This window comes from Rhinolophus ferrumequinum, chromosome X (assembly GCF_004115265.2).
Source record: "Rhinolophus ferrumequinum isolate MPI-CBG mRhiFer1 chromosome X, mRhiFer1_v1.p, whole genome shotgun sequence".
NCBI classification, from domain to species: Eukaryota; Metazoa; Chordata; class Mammalia; order Chiroptera; family Rhinolophidae; genus Rhinolophus; species Rhinolophus ferrumequinum.
This window is the reverse complement of record NC_046284.1, coordinates 1,299,064-1,317,926: the sequence shown is the minus strand read 5'-3', so window position 1 is coordinate 1,317,926 and position 18,863 is coordinate 1,299,064. Positions and strand designations below refer to the sequence as shown.

At 47.5% G+C, this 18,863-nt stretch overlaps 1 protein-coding gene across 3 annotated transcripts in view; it reads left to right on the top strand.

The window, feature by feature from the left end:
• The window catches only part of NHSL2 (NHS like 2), a 58,193-nt gene that overhangs the window by 15,625 nt on the left and 23,705 nt on the right, over positions 1–18,863 (top strand). The gene's annotated exons all lie outside the window — the stretch shown is intronic.

The following is an 18,863-nucleotide window of genomic DNA, read 5'->3' as shown; positions in this document are numbered from 1 at the left end:
AATTAAGACTCTTCCTTGAATGTTGGTAGCTCGGTACCTACTGCAGAGCTTGGCACATACATGGCAATTACCCAGTAGAGTTCTGATGGATGGATGGATGGATGGATGATGAATGGATGGATAGACAAGGATGATGGATGGATGGAAGTGTGAATGAATGGATGGGTGGGTGGACGGATGGGTGCATGGATGGATGGATGGGTAATGAGTGGGTGGATGGCTGGGTGGATGATGAATAGATGGATGTGTGGGTTGATGGATGGATGGATGGATAGATAGATAGATGGGTGGGTGGATGGATGGATGATGGATGGATGGGTAGACAGATGGATGGAGAGATGGAGGATGCATGGATGGATGATGGATGGATGGATAATGGATGGATGGATGAATGGATGGATGGATGGATGGGTGCATTAACATGCTCTGATGTTGTCTTTGCAATACTACGTGTTCCCAAAGCCATAAAACTAAAATTTGTCACATCATCACTTCCAGTGTCTGCTACTCCAGTCACCTAGGCCCCACTAATCTCCACTAAGAAAAGGTGATGAGTATAACCAGCAGGGGGATTTCTGAGAGTAGGCTGGAAGAACAGTTCCACAGGCTTGCCTTCCCCGACATTTTTGCTTTTCGGGTCTTCTGGGCTGAATCATCCTACCTTGAGAATCAAGAGAATGGGGATTGGGTTCAAGTGTGAACCCTGCTGTTTCGTGTCAGCTGTAATCTTAATCACAGGTCATTTCACCTCTCCGAGATTTAGTACTCTGTGCTGTAAAATGGAGCTAAAAATATCTATCTGGGATTGTAGTAAGGAATCAATGAGAAAATGTATCAAGTTGAACCCTATGAAATCGTCCCCAAACAGTTGAATACCAGTAATTGTGTATGGATCAACCTAATATATAAAGTGCTTTATAAAGTGTGAAGCGCTATAATAAGTAGCCCTATATAAGTATTCAGTATTCTTAGGAGATATAATTTGAAAGTCAGAATATTATTTTTGCAATAAATGACTAATCATCAGAATACAGAATACTAACAGAAGCAACCACCCCTCCAGCAATCACAGCTGCAGGCATTTCCTGGAAAATGGGGACCAGGTATTTTTAAGAGACTAGACTGGTTCCTGGAAATGCCTCCTTACTGTTGCTGCAGATACCTTGAAATATTGTTATACTCATGACTACTTAGAAGAATGGACCCGCCACTAGGTCATGTTACTTAATGTGCTAATAATGAAACATGTTACTCTATCATAAAATTTAAAACATACGTGTATATATTAACAACTGTCTTTAAATATAATTGATTGGGGTCAATAGTGCAAGGACAGGCAGAAACTTGATGCTGATGTTTCCAGCCTGACATTCCAGAGATGGTGCTGGCATTAATAGAAATAGAGAAGTCAGGAGGAAAGGCTGATTAGGGTCATGGGAGAGGGTTCTGTTTTAAATATATTAAATTTGGGACCAAAAAAAATGGACATCCAGGTAAAATTGTGCACCCAGCTCTGGGAAATGTAAGGGGGCAGACTGAGAGATTGGCAATGGCAACAGGAAAGATTTGGGGGTCCTCCATTGAGATGGCGAGGGAAGCATTTTGAGTCATCAAGGGAGAAAGGGCAGTGAGAGAAAAGAGGCTGAGGCAAGGGGCTGTCATAGCCTGGCTTGTCCAGGAAACAGATCTAAGACAGAGATTTGCATGCAGGTTTATTGGGGAAGCAGGATTGGTCAAAGGCAGGAGCTCTGAACTAGGATGCTCCTTCAGATGGTCCCAACTGAGGCTGGGTGGCTGGGCCTTTTCCCCCAGTCACCCTGGCCCCCCATCTATTGACTACTCTTTGGATGCCGGCTGTCCCCCAGGGAAAGTGTATTCATTACCTTGGAGAGGGACTCAACTGTGAGCCCTCAGCAACATCCCTGACAGCTGGGGGAAAGAATGTTTTGGTCCCGAATGGGGGGTCGGGCAGCTCAAGTGCAGCCCACAGCCAGCTCTAGGGGTTCTGAAACTTAGAGTCCTCAGTATGTCTTCCAAGCCCTCCCATTTGGGGTGAAGCTGGGTGGGATGGGATGGGGAAGTTGGAGTGAGCTGAACTGTCGCCATCTCTGCAGTTTATTTTCAAGAGGTTACCAAAGTAAGCAAACCAACCACTGCAGAAACAGGCACTGTGGGCACTGTGTCCCTCCCTTCCTTCTTGGTGACCCATCTCTCAAAGAGGGGATGTCACCACATTTGAGGTTAGAGCCCTGCTCACAAGGCCTGCGGGCTGCCCAGGAAATAATACTGTTAGAGCTTCATTGTGAAAGAGAGAAATGTAAAAACTTGACATTCGATTTTGACTTTCATGTCCTTATAGCAAAAAAGTAAACCGAATAGCAACAGAACTGATTAGGCATAAACTCTCCCCAAACTTTAAAATTTAGAGTAGCTGTAGGAAACTTGAATCCAGAAAAAAATCATTCATTCATTCATTCATTCATTCATTCCACAAATAAAGAACAAGTTCTGAGTTTGCAAAATGATAGACGGAAAGACCAAGTGTGGCCTGAAGCCCAGTTTTTTGTTGTTATTGTTGTTCTACATAGTTTAAAAAAATAAGTTAGTTGCAAGTTCACTTTTTAAAATTTTTTATTAAAAGTTATTAGGGTGACATTGCTTAATTAAAAAAAAAAAGCTTCTGCACAGCAAAGGAAGCCATCGACAAAATAAAGAGGCAACCAACTGAATGGGAGAAGATTTTTGCAAACAGCACGTTCGACAAGGGGCGATTAATATCCAAAATATATAAAGAAGTCATACAAGTCAACAACAAAAAAAACAAACAACCCAATTGAAAAATGGGCAGACGACCTGAAGAGACATTTCTCCAAAGAGGACATACAAATGGCAAATAGACATATGAAAAAATGCTCAACATCACTAATCATCAGAGAAACGCAAATAAAAACCACAATGAGATATCACCTCACCCCAGTCAGAATGGCTATCGTCAACAAGACAAATAGTAACAAGTGTTGGAGAGGCTATGGAGAAAAAGGAACCCTCATCCACTGTTGGTGGGAATGCAGACTGGTGCAGCCGTTATGGAAAACAGACAGCTTACTTTTTAAAAAAAATCCTAAGATCTGACCACAACATCAGGCCAAACTGAGGAGTGCTACCCCTTGTGGGTGGGCATGCGGCTTCCTAGTTCACCTCATGCCCCATTCAGCCTGTGTGTATCCTCAGGCTGGGCCCTGGCATGTCAGTGATGCTGGATGGTATCGGGGCTCTGCTCACAGGGCTCTCTCCTCTGCTCACCAGCTAGTGTGGGACCGGGACTTGCCAACCGAGACGTGGCTGATCCATATGCACCAACACACAGAAAAGACAGAGTCCTGTGGGGCTTTGGGAAAGGAGCCACAAATGTGGTCAAGAGAAGTGGGGAAAGCTTCACTGAGATTCAAGGAGGACAGATAGACTTCCGTTGGGTGGGAAAGAGAACCTGTCAGCACAAAGACATAGTAGGTGCTGGGAATGGCACTTCTGAAGGAAGTGGCATGTGTGAAGTGGAGAGGGGCAGAGGCCAGATGGAGGAGGCCTCGACAGCCAGGCTTGAGAAACTGGTATTGTATGCTGGCAGTTTGGAAGCAGACGCATGAGCTGGTGCCAGAAGACTGGCGGCCCATAGAGGGCAAGATCCGGGGCACAAAGAGCAGGCAGCGGGTTCTTGCAATTGTTTAGGTGAGAAGTATGTAGCTTTGATTTGGGGAGGTGCCAGTGAGTGGGGGAAGGAGCAGGTTGAAGGGGGATTTAGGAGGCCAGATTCATAGGTCCTGGTCATTCCTCCAAGGGGAGGGAACAACGACACCCCACAGCACACTGGTGAGCTTGGTGGTGACAGCCACGGCAGTAGTTGCCCTTCGTTCGCAATCCTGTGACGTTTGCACCTGCCCATCCATTAATGCCAACCTATTGTCTGTCCACCAGGCAGCCGGCTCATTGAGGAGCTCCCTAACTTCCCTCCTGGCACCCTGGCACAGTACAGCATTCTGACCTTGGCCGTAAGGACAGCAAGGCTGTATGTAGGCAGTACTCACTGTGTGCCGGGCGGAGGAATTGTCACATGGGGACACTCTGAATCGGCAAACTGCCCGAGGAAGTTAATGCCGCTCTTACAGCTTTTTACTGATGAGGACACTGAAGCTCGTGGAGGTGACATGACTCTCCCAGGTCACACAGCCAGTAAATGACAGAGCAAGGATCTGAGCATACGCGCTCTGCTCCAGAGCCTACACTCTGCCGTCCGTGCAGGCCAGAAGAGTGGTCGCCAAGCACACAGACCTAGTGGGACCTCGCACTGGACACCACCAGGCGTTAGCTAGGCTTTTGGGTTCTGAGAACTTGGGGAGATACAGGCCAGGTGGAGAAGAGGTGAACAGAGCCCAGGTGGCCAGCATTGCGGGCAATGAGGGACAGCAGTCAGGGCACACGGGGCCCTGTCCCTCCCAAACCATTAACCCTCCAATAACTTCCTGTTATGCTGACAATCAAATCCAAATTCCTAATGTAATCTGGCTCCTGCTGTCCTTTCAGACCTGTTTTCTTACCAAGCCCCACCCTCACTATGCCTCAGGGCCTTTGCATGCTCTCTGGCCCTCCTCCGTTTGCATGGATGATTCCTTCGCTTCAATGCCAAGTCCCTGAGGGCTGGGACTGTGCCTGTCTTGTCACCACTGTACCCCCACTGCCTATGTGCCCAGTACACAGAAAGGATTTGTTCAATGAATAAACCAATTTTTGGCACCTACTGTGTGTCATGTGCTTTGCAGATAGATATTTATTCATTTAATCTTCAAATGAGAGAGGTGTGACTATTATCCCCATTTTGCAGAGGAGGGAAGTGAGGCACAGACAGGTGACGTGACTTGCCCAAGGTCACAGGGCTTTGAGTTTCAACCCCGGCTTCCACTCTGAAGTTGAGAAGGCCAAGGGCTTTCTCCTTCCACAGACTATTTCAGATGGCTGACTTGGACTTCTTCAGGAAGGAATTCTAGCAGTCCAGGTGGCCTCTCAGCTGGGGTTGTTCACTTTTTCATTCTTGTGTATTAAAACCCCCATAGATTTAGAGAAGTAGCTCAGAAAGCAGTGAGAAGGTCATCCGACCCCAGTGGAGGGCTGAGCATCCCCTGGTGTATTTTCTCCCTCAACAACAGCTGGAAGCTAGTTAGGAGGACATAATCTTGGAACTTGTCCCCCACCCCCAACTACCAATTCAAACCAGCCTTTTAACAAGATCCCCAGGAGACTATGCACAAAAAGTTAGAGAAGGGCGGTCTGTGAGAGCGGCTTGGCTCATCACCAGACTGGAGCTCCCTGAGGGCAGGGCTGTGGATTGTGGGTGTATCCCCAGGGTCCCTAGTGGGTACTCAGTCATGTTGCAGGAAGAAATTTGTGAAGGAATCTCATGACATACAGCCAGCTTAGGCACAGGGAGAATGATTTACTAGGCACATTGTCACCCGCTCCTGCAAGCTGCCCCACACAGAGGCCCCGCTCTAGGCTCCCTCCAGGCCTGTGGTCCCATAAGGGAGGCCCAGAGGCCAGGACTTTGTCTTTATAGGCCTTAGACTTAGGACAAGATGCGGAATGGGCTTGTCCCCTCCCTGTTCCCTCTATCCTCCAACCCTGAAAACCCCAGGGAGGAACTTGCTGTGTTTGTCGCTCCCTTCACTCAGAGCATGGCCTCCTCAACACATGTAGCCACCCAAATTCCCATGCCACTTCTCAAATGGCCCCCTGGAAATTCAAGTCCCTTCCAACGTACAGAAGCTGCTGCCAGATGCTGGCTACCAAGCCCTCACTGAGTGTGGAACCAAAATAAACCCCTGTTGATATGGAAACGGGTCGAATTATTTTAAGGAAAAAAAATAGCTCCTTCGTTAAGTCATGTTGTTATGGCAACCAGGATTAGGAAAATAACTTGGCCGAGGAGGTTATGTGCAATGTTTTGGGACTGAGAGTTTTCAGGATCATGGAAAACAAGTTGGGAGCTCATCTCCCCGTCCCATGGCTCTGCCCGGGGGAAGTGCATGAGGGTCAGCTGAGGACTAGCCTGTCCTGCAGGGTGGGTTTGCTTGTGCAGGGTGGCTGGGGGCTGCCCTCAGGGGCCCTCCCGTGCTGCTGCACGCTGAGGTCACAGAAACATGTGGGAAAGGAAGCTCACCGGGAAGAGGATGTCCTGGCCAGAGGTCCAGATCTGTCTGCACGAGGAATCGGGAAGGTGGGAGAGTTGTGGAAAAATAATCGTCGCTCTTGATTGTGCCGGCACCGAGCTGAGTCCTTGACACACTCGCATTCGATCCTCAGAACAAGCCTGCCAGGCATGGTGATCATCTCAGGTTTGCAACTAGGGAGACTGAGTCTCAGGTCAGTGGAGTGGCTTCCCCAAGGTCACACAGTAAGTACAGAGCTGGCATTGCAATGTTAGGCTGCACTTGTGGCCTCTGCTGAAAAGTCAAGGGACTATTAAGCTGACACATGAAATCAGGCTATTATATTATGCTTTCATTCACTCATTCATTCAGTGTAAAATGCTTTATTGAGCACATACTCTGTTCCCAGCCCTGAGAAGAGCACAGATGTGTTACACTTGCTTTTTGCCATCAAGGAGTCCGAAGGGGCGTGGGGGAGAAACCTTGCCGTAAGCTGGGTATCGATATAGGCAGCAGGGAGCCTGAGTGCCACAGACAGACCAAGCTGGCTTTTAAAGTAGGAAGCAGACAACAGAGCAGAGGGGTGGGAGCACCTGATGCCCCAAGGATTAGGAAGGGAGGGCAGTCAGAGGGGCAGCTTCCTGCCCTACAACTCTGGGCACCATGAACCTTGGCAGCTGCAGAGTTTCAGAGGTGTCTTGGGCCCCTTGGAAAAAGCAGGCTCCATCCCGCTCAGCCAAGTTCTAGGTTAGCATTAAATAAATAGCGCCTGAGGGGGGACAGGGCTTCTGAACCCCACAGGCACCTGAGAACTCTGCAGGGGACTTATAATATCAATAGCTGGGCTTCACTTGCAAAAGGAGTCCCCATTATATGTCCAACATTGTCTCTAACTCCTCCAACACACCTGCCTTTATAGATGACAGTGAGAGGTTCGGAAGCCTTTCACCCTCTTTTCTTTCTAGCCTCGAACAGGCGACTGTTGTGACATTATGATCCCCCTGTGGGCCTAAGAAAGAGCCCCTCACTCACCCCAAGACTAGGTCTGCAGAGCCCACCTTGAGCAGTAAATCTGCCATCCATTGGACATCTCCATTTTCATTTAATCCTCACTGCAAGGAGAGGCCTACAGGAGAGGAGGGATTCTGAGGCAAGAGCCAGCATAGGCTGCACTGGCCCTGCGCATTCAGTCCCACTCCGAATAAGGAGTGGATATTCACAAAGGCAGTTGGCTGAAGGGAGATTCACTTGTTTATTCATCCAACATGCGTTTTCCGAGCACCTACTATGTTCCAGGCTCTGTGGATATGCTGGTGACCAAGACACACAAAGTCCCTGGCCTCAGGGAGTTTACAGCCCCGTGTAGGGCAAGCAGATGGTAAATAGTGACATTGATAACCAAAAAACGTTTCAAATGGCGGTAAGCGCTCTGAAGAAAAGCAAGCAGAGGGATGTGGCCAGGGCGACTAGGATTGCAGAATCAGAGAAGGTCTACCTGAGGCGGTGACATGCAAGAGAGACCCAAATGAAAGAAGAAACCACGTGACTGGTGGAAGACTACTCCAGGCAGAGGCGATGGCCCGTGCAAAGGCCTTAAAGTGAGAATGAGCCTGGCGTGTTTGCGAAGCACCAAGGAGGCTGCAGTGACCAGAGTAGAGCAAGCAAGGAGGGTGGCAGGCGATGAGACCAGAGAGGGGCCGGCGGCCATTTCATGGCAAGGACTTTGCATTTTAGTCTAGTGTGATGAGTGCCAATGGAAAGAGGATCTGATGGGCTGTGTTCTTTAATAGTAGGTTTGTTGAGCTAGACTTCACCCACTTAAAGCACACAGTTCAGTGTTCTTAGTACATTCCCACGTATGTGCAGCTGTCACCACTATCTAATGCCAGAACGTTCGCATTGTCCCCCAAAGGAAACCCTCTACCAATCAGCAGTCACTTCCCACTGTACCCACTCCCAGCCCCCAGCCATGGGTAACCACTAGTCTATTTTGTGTCTTTATGGATTTACCTATCTGGACATGTCATATGAATGGAGTCATACAATGTGTGACTTTTTGTGTCTGCCTTCTTTCAACTTAGCATAAAGTTGTCACGATTCATCCATGTTATAGCACATATCAGAGCTTCATTCCTTTTTTTTGCCGAATAATGTTCCATCGTATGGCTATATCACATTTTGTTTATCCACTCATCTGTTGATGGACTTTTGGGTTGTTTCCACCTTTTGGCTCTTGTGCATAATATTGCTATAAGCATTCGTGTACAAGTTTTTGTGTGGATATATGTTTCCAATTTTCTTGGGCAGATAACTATGAGTGGAGTTGCTGGGTCATGTGGTAACTCTATGTTTAAACTCTATGTTCAATAGTTTGAGGAACTGCAGTCTGCTTTCCACAATGGCTGCAACATTTTCCATTCCCTCCGGCTGTGCATGAGGGTTCCAATTCCTCCACATTCTCGCAAACACTTATTATTACCTGATTCTTGCCGTTCTCGTGCGTGGGAGGAGGCATCTCACTGTGGTTTTGGTTTGTGTTTCCCTGATGACTAATGGTGGTGAGCATCTTCCCCTGTTCTTGTTGGCCATCTTGTGTATCTTCTTTGAAGAGCTGTCTATCCAGATCCTTTACACGGTTTTCGATTGGTTTGTCTTAATTATTGAGTTGTGAGATTTTATATATTCTAGATACAAGTTGCTTATCAGCTATAAGATTGGCAAATATTTTCTCCAGTTCTGTGGGCTGTCTTCATTTTCTTGATGGTATCCTTTGAAGCACAAAAGTTTTCATTTGAATGAAGCCCAATTTATCTATTTCTTTCTTTTGTTGCTCGTGCTTTGGGTGTCATATCTAAGAATTCATCACCTCACCCCTGACTTTTGAAAATGATTTCTCTGGCCATTGGTCTGGGAACACATGGGAGGCAAGGCTGCAGAGTAACGAGCCAGAACAGGGATGACAGTGGCAGTGAGGGATGCACAATCTACTCTCCTGATTGAGAACTGGGCTCTGAACCCTGCAAAGTGGCCCAGACCCAGGCACAAACACTGTCATGCTGTCCTCATTGTCTTGCATTTATTTCCTACTCCTCTTCTGGTTTGAACATAGTAGTTAGGTTGGGAGGTGATCTGGGGAGGGCCTGTGTCATGCTCACTCAGTGTGGGGCCTAAGAAGAAGCCCTTCCTCTTTCTGGGCCTCAGTTTCCACATCTCTATTATGTGAGGGGTCTGGGCGAGGGCCTCTGGCTGTCCACAGGCTCTGGGTCTTCACTTCCCCATTCTCACAGGGTGGCTGAACATGGCTGGCAGAAAGTATTTATTGTGGGAGTGAGAGTTTCAGCAAACCACAAAGCAATATTTACAGTGTGATCCCATATTTGTTTGGCAGAAGAAATTTTCCAGAAAGATACACCCGAGGTACCAGCAGTGTTGGTCTCTGGTGTGTAGGATTATGTGTGTTATTTTCCCCTTTCACTTTGCTTGTATATTCTGGTTTTCCACTGTGATAAACATGCTTTGGTTTTATAATAAGAAAAAAAGGAAGGCACAAAAGAAAGAAATTAAAGTTGACAATTTTTTTAAAGAGAGACATTACCTAGGAGCCATTAGCAAGGAAAGGGAGCAAGAAAGGTGAGCAGGCCGTTCCATCACCACTGGAGCCGATGGCAGCTTTGTCAGTGCACCTTTCAAATTGCAAAGTGCGCTCTCTGCCAAGGGAGCTTGGTTGTCCCACAAAGTGGACTGTGAGACGGAGACTAGTGTGCAGGAAGTTTATTAAAGAGGCTCTTGGGATCAACAGCTGTGGAAAGGGGGTAAGGAAGCAGGGTTGTGCAGAGGGGATAAAGTAAACTGTACCGCAGTCCCGATGAAGGCTTTAGTCAAGGTCATTTGCAGGCTGGGCTCTAGTGCTGACACAGCCCCTCCCTGTTGTCCTGAGTTACGTCCCTGGAGGAAGATGTGACATTGGACAGGCAATCCCCAAAGAGGGCAGGCAGCTCTGCCAACACTTGCAAAAGTAAGTTGTCTGTCCACTATAAGGGGGTCTGTCTGGCAGGGGTGACCTCCGTAAAGGACAAGGTCATGGGCACATGTTAAGGGGGGATTTGAGCTCAAGAGGCCTAGCTCTGATCCCCATTCCTGATTTGTCTCCTCAGGCAGTGACCTGAGGGCCATCGATGGGCCAGCCTCTGGTTTCCATGCTTCCCAGGATCAAAACCAGTGCTCCAGGCTTTCTCTCCTAAGGTCCTTTCATTGCTCTGGAATACAGACAGTGCAGAAGTATTATTGGCCCCATTTTATCAGAGGAAACCTGCGTTCAGAGAGGAGACACAGCTACGTCAGGATGAAGCAGATTCTCAGGGCCAGCTCTGTGCACCCTTCAGGTCTCGCCCCCTTTCCCTGGGGACAGAGCTGCCCAAACTTTCAAGTGACTTGTTTGGTGGTCAGACGGACCAATCTGTTCCTCCTCATTAATGCTGAACCAGTTTGTTCCCACCAACCAATTTCCAGATGAGCCAGTGTCACTCCTGCAAATCACAAAGTGAAATATGGCTTAGTTGACATGACACAGAATGGCCCTCACTCTCTTGGAGGAGAGTGGAGCTTTCTGGCACCCAGGACAAGCCTGAGCCTACCCAGTTTGGAAGGATATGGGAGACTGCAGGCAGTCGGCTGAGTGAATCTTATTAACCTGTGAGATCAATTGGCTGCAGGCGCCAGTCAAGTGACAGCAACAGTGGGGGCAGCCTGGCAGCTAGGGACTAATTTATCAGTCCTTTTAATGGGTGGGATTGCATTTAGCTAATTGAGTCCAAGACTGGCATGAATGAGCGGTCTCTTCAAGGAACCCCCTTCTGATGTGGTGCTCCTTGGTGGATGTCCCGCCAGTGCAGAGGGGTGAGGGAAGGAGAAGACGGTAAGTGATGGCCCATTCCTGACCCCTGTTAGGACTGGTCGGGGGTCTGGGTGCCTCTGACGTGTGTGCCGCCATCAGGAGGCCGTGCACTGTAGGACGCTGCTTCTCAAAGGTGATCCTTGTGCCTCCGCATCCCTTGGGAACTTGTGAGAAATGCAGAATCTGGGACTCTACTCCAGACCTACTCGATTAGAAACTCTGGGAGCAGGGTCCAGCAATGTGTGTTTTAACAGGCCCTTCAGGCAATTCTGATGCTCCTTAAAATATGAGACCCACTGGAGGAGTTATGAACACAAAGTCTGGTCCAACTGAGGAACCTCAGTAGCAGTACGGATGAAGGCTGGCCTTAGTACAGTGAGGACAAGTGGAGGTGGGCATGGGGGCTGGGCAATAGACTCGTCCTCAGGGAGGGCAAAAGTTTCCAGCTGAGAATCAACCTGTGACAACTGACTGACTGCTGGGGAGAAGTCTGAATCTTCAGTCTGAGCTTGAACTAGATCTCTATCTATAAAATCTTGGCATAAGGCTAAGCATAGCTGACTTCAAGATCAAGACCCAGGTCAGATTACTGGGGTGGCTGTGTGTGGTAAGCTTGAAAGTCCAACCACATGTATCACTTTCAGCCCCACTTTCCTCTTTTTAACTATGGTACGTGGAACAAAGACGGTCCAGTAAAAGTTTCCTAAGATCTGAATATGGTGCTTTTCTCTATAGAGTGTTTATTTGCACCCCAGTAACCAGGTAACCTTTAATTAGTAGCATACCTGTTGGGAAGTTGTCATGTGGAATCTACTAACATACACGAGAATCGGTGCAGTTTATCACATAGCGACCTTGATCTCATTTTGTGGCCTTTGTTTTGATGCTGGAGTATGACACTGGAGTATGTTTCTGACTTACCGAGGTTCTCTTTTTTTTTTCTGATAACAGCTTTATTTAGACATAATTCAGGGATATGCCATACAATTCACCCATTTAAAGCGTACATTTCCATGAGTTTTGGTACCTTTAAAGCATTGTGCAGCCATACAACAATTTTACAACATTTTAAATACCCCAGAAAGAAACCCTGTACCCCGTTTCTCCTCACTTCCCTCCCCAGTCCCTGGCAACCACTACCTAATCTACTTCCTGTCTGTAAGGATTTGCCTATTCTGGATGTGCCATGTAAATGGGATCGCATAATGCATTGCATTTAGTCACTGGCTTCTTTCATGTGGCACAATGTCTCCAAGGTATATCCATGTCGTAACGTGTATCAGAACTTCATTCATTTTTATGGCTGAATGACATTCCATTGTGTGGAGGGCCCACATTTTTTTTTATTTACTTATCCATTTACAAGTTTATGCACATTTGGGTTGCTTCCACTTTTAGGCTATTGTAAATACTGTGTTTCCCCAAAAATAAGACCTAGCCGGAACATCAGCTCTAATGTAATATAAGACCCAGTCTTATTTTACTATAATATAAGACTGTGTCTAATATAATATTATAATATAATATAATATAAGACCGGGTCTTATATTAATTTTTGCTCCAAAAGACACATTAGAGCTGATGGTCTGGCTAGGTCCTGCATCTGTGGCCATTTCACACCTAGTAGGGTTACAATGGTCTCAATAAGACTTGACTATAGCCCCAGTGGCCTGCATTTCCCTGATGCCTAATGAATATCTTTTCATGTGTTCATTGGCCATTCTTTGGAGAGATGTCGATTCAGGTCCTTTGCTCATTTTTGAATTGGCTGAGGTAGATTAAAATCTGGAGCAAGAGAAAAAGTATGCCACCATGGTAATGATATCTACCATCACTATCAGGCCATGTGGCCCTGGGAGGGAGGTTGGGCTCAACACCAATAATCACACTTCCTGATTTCAAAAGTACGTGTATCTTTCTATAAATAATCCAGCTGGGCCTCTGATAGGGACTATATTGAATCTGTAGATCACTTTGGGGAGTATTACCGTCTTGACAATATTAGGTATTTTGATCCATTAACATGGGATATCGCCATTGTTTTCAATCTTCTTTTATTCTGTGTTTTGTTCTTTTATGATATTGTAAATGGAATTGTTTTCTTAATTTTATTTCAGATTGTTCATTACAATTTCTTATATTGATTTCATATCCTGAAACCTTGTCGAACTCATTGATTAAATCTAATAGTTTTTTTAGTGGATTCCTTAGGATTTCTGTATACAAGATCATGTCATCTACAAATATAGTTAACTTATTCCTCTGCAGTCTTTCCTATGCCTTTTATTTATTTTTTTCTTATCCAACTGCTCTGGCTAGAACCTCCAGTACAATGTTGAGTAGAAGTAGTGAGAGTGGACTTGTCTTGTTCCCGATCTTAGAGGGAAAGCTTCTAGTGAGTCACCATTGTGATGTTGTTGTGGATTTATCATAGAAGCCTTTTGTCAGGTTGAGGGAATTCCTTTCTATTCCTAGTTTGTTGAGTGTTTTTATCATCAAAGTGTGTTGGATTTTGTCAAATGCCTTTTCTGTTTCTACTGAGATGATCATATTTTTGTTTTTTATTCTATTGGTATGGTATATTTCATTAACTGATTTTCAGATGTTACAATAACTTTGCATTCCCAGGATAAATCCTCCTACTTGGTTATGGTTTATAATCCTTTTTATCTGTTGCTGGATTTGGTTTGCTAGTATTTTGCTAAGGATTTTTGTGTCCATGTTTATAAGAGATATTGGTCTGCAGTTTTCTTGTGATGTTTCTGTCTAGTTTTGGTATCAGGGTATAGTGACTTCATAGAATGAGTTGAGAAGTGTTACCTCCTCTTTTGTATTTTGAAAGAGTTTGTAAAGAGCGGACATTAATTCTTCTTTAAACGTTTGGTAAAATTCACCAAAGAAGACATCCGTGTCTTGGCTTTCCTTCATGGGTAGTTTTGATTATTAATTCAATGTCTTTACTTATCATGGGTTTATTTGGAGTCTCTATTTCTTCTTTAGTCATTTACAATAGTTTGTGTCTTTCTAGGAATTTATGCATTTCATCTAACTTATATGATTTATTATCATACAATTGTTCATAGTATTCCTTTTGTGATCCTTTTTATTTCTGTAAGGATGGTTGTAATACCTACTGTTTCATTTCTGATTTTAGTATTTGGGGTCTTCTCTCTTTGATCCCTGGTTCTTTATGTGCAGTGCTGCGTCCTGAATGGGAACAGAGACCTACTGCTGTTCCCACCATTTGTCTCCTTGGCTGGGCATGCAGGACCGTGCTGCCCTGGCTGGCAGGGACTCAGCTGACAGGTGGCACAGTCAGGAAGTCAGGAAAAAGCACTCGATATTTTGGAAAAGTGCCGGTTATGACGGGTGTTCTGGGCTGCATGGCACAGTTGGTGATCTTTCCCCTTCTCTCTGGGAGCCCTCAGCCTGGCTGAGGTGCTAGGGGAAACACCTCCATTAGCTCAGAAAACGTCCCCTTAAAGATTATTTCCAGACTAATGGGAAATCTGTGTGTGCTGTGCAAGCAGGTCCAAATTCTAAAGTGGAGCAAAACACCAAGATTTTACTGGTAAGGACGTGGCAACAAATCAAGTCTTAGGGCTGGGTGTATTGTGAGCTTGAAACTCAAAGCAAGTGTGACAGCCTCTGCCCCACCCTGAGCTGCTGACTCAGGACCAAGAGGAAGAGCAAGCTGCCAGACTTCGATTTGTGTAAACAGTTCTGGAAAGAGAAAGCACACGCTTGTCTTTCTGCCAGCTCCCTAGCTTTTCCTCACAGCCATTGTCTTTTCTCTGACACCCGAGGGCCAGGCTGCTTAACTTGAGCTCCATGGACCTCCAAAGGCTGTGCGGAGAGAATTTAGGGGGCCTATGAACGTGGATGGGGAAATTATTTACTTTTTTCAGAAATTAGCATTTCCTCAAATTAGGAATGTAGGCAACAAGCCATAATAGTATTAGCAGTATCTGTGACTTTATCCCCAATAGAAATCACAAATATTCTCACGTCACATTACAGTTGTATCTGAAAAAAGTTAACTGGTGCTCATAATCACTTCAAAACTTCTAATCTATAAACTTGCCACTGAGTCTTGTGACTTAAAGCGTTATTAAAGTAGTAGTATAATAAGATGACAGTTTCTTAAAAATATCTTGTTACTATTTCAATGTGATTGGTTTCCTTTGGAATTGTATATATTTGATTTTATGCATCTGAAAACATTATTCTGAGAAGGGGTGTAGAGGTTTCACCAAACTGCTGGAGGGAACTATGACCTAAAAGAGGTTAAGACCCCTGTGCTGCAGGTCGGTGCTCTCCTGCCCCACTGGTCACATTGTGACCCACAGAACTTCCCCTATCTGACTGGCAGGCTCAAAAGCACTTTCATGCTAGCGCTACGACATTAGTGCCCAACAAATAGTAAGTGCTAATAAATATTAGCTGTTTTTATTGTTGTCAGTTCGTATCACTTATGTCACCAATGTATCCTATTACTATCTCCATTTTTAGAAGAAGGAAACTGGGACTTAGAGAGGGAAAGCGACCAACCCAAGGGTACACAATGAGGCAGGTGTGTGTGACTCTCAAGGCCAGTGGCGGTCCCTCTCCACCACACACTGAGGGGAGTGATGCCCCCCCCCCAGAGAGGCAGAAGCCATCGGCAGTGTGCTCAGTTGGCAGAAGGAGCAAGTCTGCGAGCTTCTGCTTTGTCTTCCCCAACTTGTTCCCGCTATCCACACCTCCAACTCGATGGATGTGGGGGTGCTGCCAACCCCACCTGCATACCATCAGCCCATGCTGGCAGGGTAGCGAGTGGGGACTCAGAAAGGCAGGAGCTCATCTGGGGAGTGAAGGCTGCCTTGTGGAGAAAGCGGTCTATGAGCTGGGGAGACTGCCAGTTGGAGTGGGGCCAGGAGTGCTCATGAAGTTTTAAGGCAGAGGGAACAGGGTGTGCAAAGGCCCAGGGGCAGGAAAGGCCCTGGTATGGAAGGAAGGAAGGAAGGAAGGAAGGAAGGAAGGAAGGAAGGAAGGAAGGAAGGAAGGAATAAGGAAGTCGGCTTTGGACTGAATGAAAGAGGGAAGAAGGATGGCATGGGCAGATGAGATGACGTACGGAGTTTGTGACCAGATAGTGAAGAATGCCCGAGCCAGGTGCACAGGTCTTCCACTGGAGGCAGAAGCACCATGGGAGGTTCTGTGTAGGAGTAAGAGGGCCAGTTTGTGTGGTCAGAGGAAGGTGGGTGGAGACTGGAAGCGGGTTACAGCAGCAGAGGGGCTACTTTGGTAGCCCAGGTGAGAAGTGATGAGGGCCTGAACTTGGGGGGAGAAGCCTGGAACTTCTGGACTCTCTCTGGGTCTTGTCAGTAAGTGGTGAGGAGCTGATAGGACTGCACTTGCAGGGCGCACTTGCCCTCCTCAGGGTCCTATGGTGTGAGGCTTCCTCCCCTCCCAGGAGAGTTGCTGCAGTGAGGGGCCCCAGCTGTACCCCTTTGTGTGGCAGACCGGAAGGGGAGAGGGGACTCAAGGAGCAGGTCGGAGCCTGTCCTCTGTCAAAGGAAATACCCACCCTCCTAAGCCTTTCAGAGACTGTTTTCTTCCAAGTAGGTCCTGCTGTTACCAGGGCAACCAAGAACCCTGTGCTTTGTGTTTCTGTGGCTTTTCAGTCCCTGGGGAGAAGTGGCCTGCAGAGTTTTCCCCGAGTCTGGGCAGGATGCAGGAAGTGCTAGTGGTGGGAGTGAAGCTCCCCCCCCCCCCAATTTCGTGATAATCTCTTGCCTCACTAATGCCTGTCCTTATTCCCTGGGAGAGGCAAAGCTGCCCCTCCACGACTCAGTTCTTAAGGTCAGTGCAAGTGGGAATGGAGGGTAGTGGTTATGAGTTCTGGAGTCAAACTGCTGGGGTTCACAGTCAAGTTCTGCAAGTGACCTTGAGCGGCCAGTTTCCTAGCAGAATGAGGGGAACAGTGGGGCCCGCTTCAGACAGCAAGATTTTCTCTGTCTTTCTCCATCCCTTGTAACAGGGTTTTTGTGACCCTCGCCATCCTTGTCACCCTTCTACTGCTCTCACTCTTTCCTTCTTTCTTTTATTCTAATATTTCCTAACTCCTGGCTTGCAAAGGGGCTTCTGTGAGGTGCAACCTGGCCACCTCCCAGTGGACGGCCAGGACCCCAGGGGCATAAGCATTTCTGGCACCCATTCTGCTGATTCATCCTGAGCCCTCACTGACTCAACTTTGCAAATTTTTTTCCTACAAGTTTCCTCTAAACATGTTCCCCACTCAGGCTCCTGCAGTTGGTTTTCTGAACCTGACTTCAAGATCTTACATGTGCACCTAGTAAATAAAGGTCATTTCAGCACATCCTTCCAATTTAGGGAGGTTTGGGGGGCTTCTGGTTCCATTTTGGACGGGAGCCTCTAGTCCTCCAGGCTCCAGACCATCTGCAGATGCCTCTAGCAAGTGGCCCATTCATTCACTAACTTCTCCATTTATGTACCAACTAGGGTTGAGATCCTACTATATGCCCAGCCGTACGCGGGGTCCTAGGAACCCAACATTGAATAGACAGATGAGAAGCTGTGGCCTGAGCAGGAATGGGCCTCACGGGCTGGAATCCAGGGCCGTGTTCCCTATACTCATGGGGCTTCGGGCTGCAGGGTTGGGCAAGGCCCACCCTACTCCCCTTACTTTCCTCCACCTGCTCTGATGGGCACCACCTGAAGAGCCTGCAATGGGCATGAGACACTCGGGGTTGCTGGACACCTTATCTGACCCCAAAGTAGAATGGGTGCAGCTCACACCCCCACAGCCCCGTCCCTCCCCCGAAGGGGCAGTGAGCCACACACTCATGTATAATCATCCCCACAAACTTGGCACTGCCCGCCCTACTCTGTAGGCCCTCCACCGCACGGCAGAACCGCCGCCTGGCTGCGTTTCTCAGGGCCTCCGGAGACAGTGCACCTGGGCAAAGACCCAGAATGCAGTCAGGTTGAGGCTTGAGCTTGTCAGGCTTTCCTAGGAAACAGCACGGTGGACTAGAGCTCAGAGAGTCACAGAGACCTGAGTCCCCCATGGAACCTAACATCTGAGTCAGGTCCCTGGGCTCTAAACCGACACACCATTACCTGCCTGAGTTGTTGTGGGATGAAATGAGATGGTGTTGGTACAAGTGCCTGCACGTGGTCAGCAACGCATTGGTTGCCTCCCTCCCTTTCTTCTTTCCTTCCCCTTAAAGGGACAAAGGCAAGGAGCCTCTGCGACGGGGGCTTTGTCTCTCTCACTGCGCTTCTGTAAGCTGGCAGGGTGGGCAGGACGGGGCCCACCGGGGAGACAGTAAGGCCTGCCCATGGAGGCAGAGAGGGACCCAGTGCCGCTGGAGCTGTAAACCCTGGGTCAGTGACTTCTCCTCTCTAAGCCTCTTTCCGCATGTGTAAGGTGAGGGTGAGACGGACTAACATAACGCACGTCAAATGCGGGGCTCACCGCTTGTACCTAGTGGGGCCTCGGTCAAGTTCCCACCCACTGTAGCAGGAAAAAAATTCCCAAATCACGGCCGGGGAACTGGAGCAAATCCCAGAATGGGATTCAGTTTCTTCTGACACAGTCTGTGAGGAGCAGTGAAATCTTGCTGGGAGGGTCGCTGCAGGTCTGCTCTGGAGCTGTTTGAAAACCTTCACCAGCTAGCTCACTGGTGTCCCATGGCACCACCTAGTGCCCAAAAGTGGAAGGGCCGGCCTCCTTCTCTCCCTCCCTCCCAAGTCCGTGCGCGCGC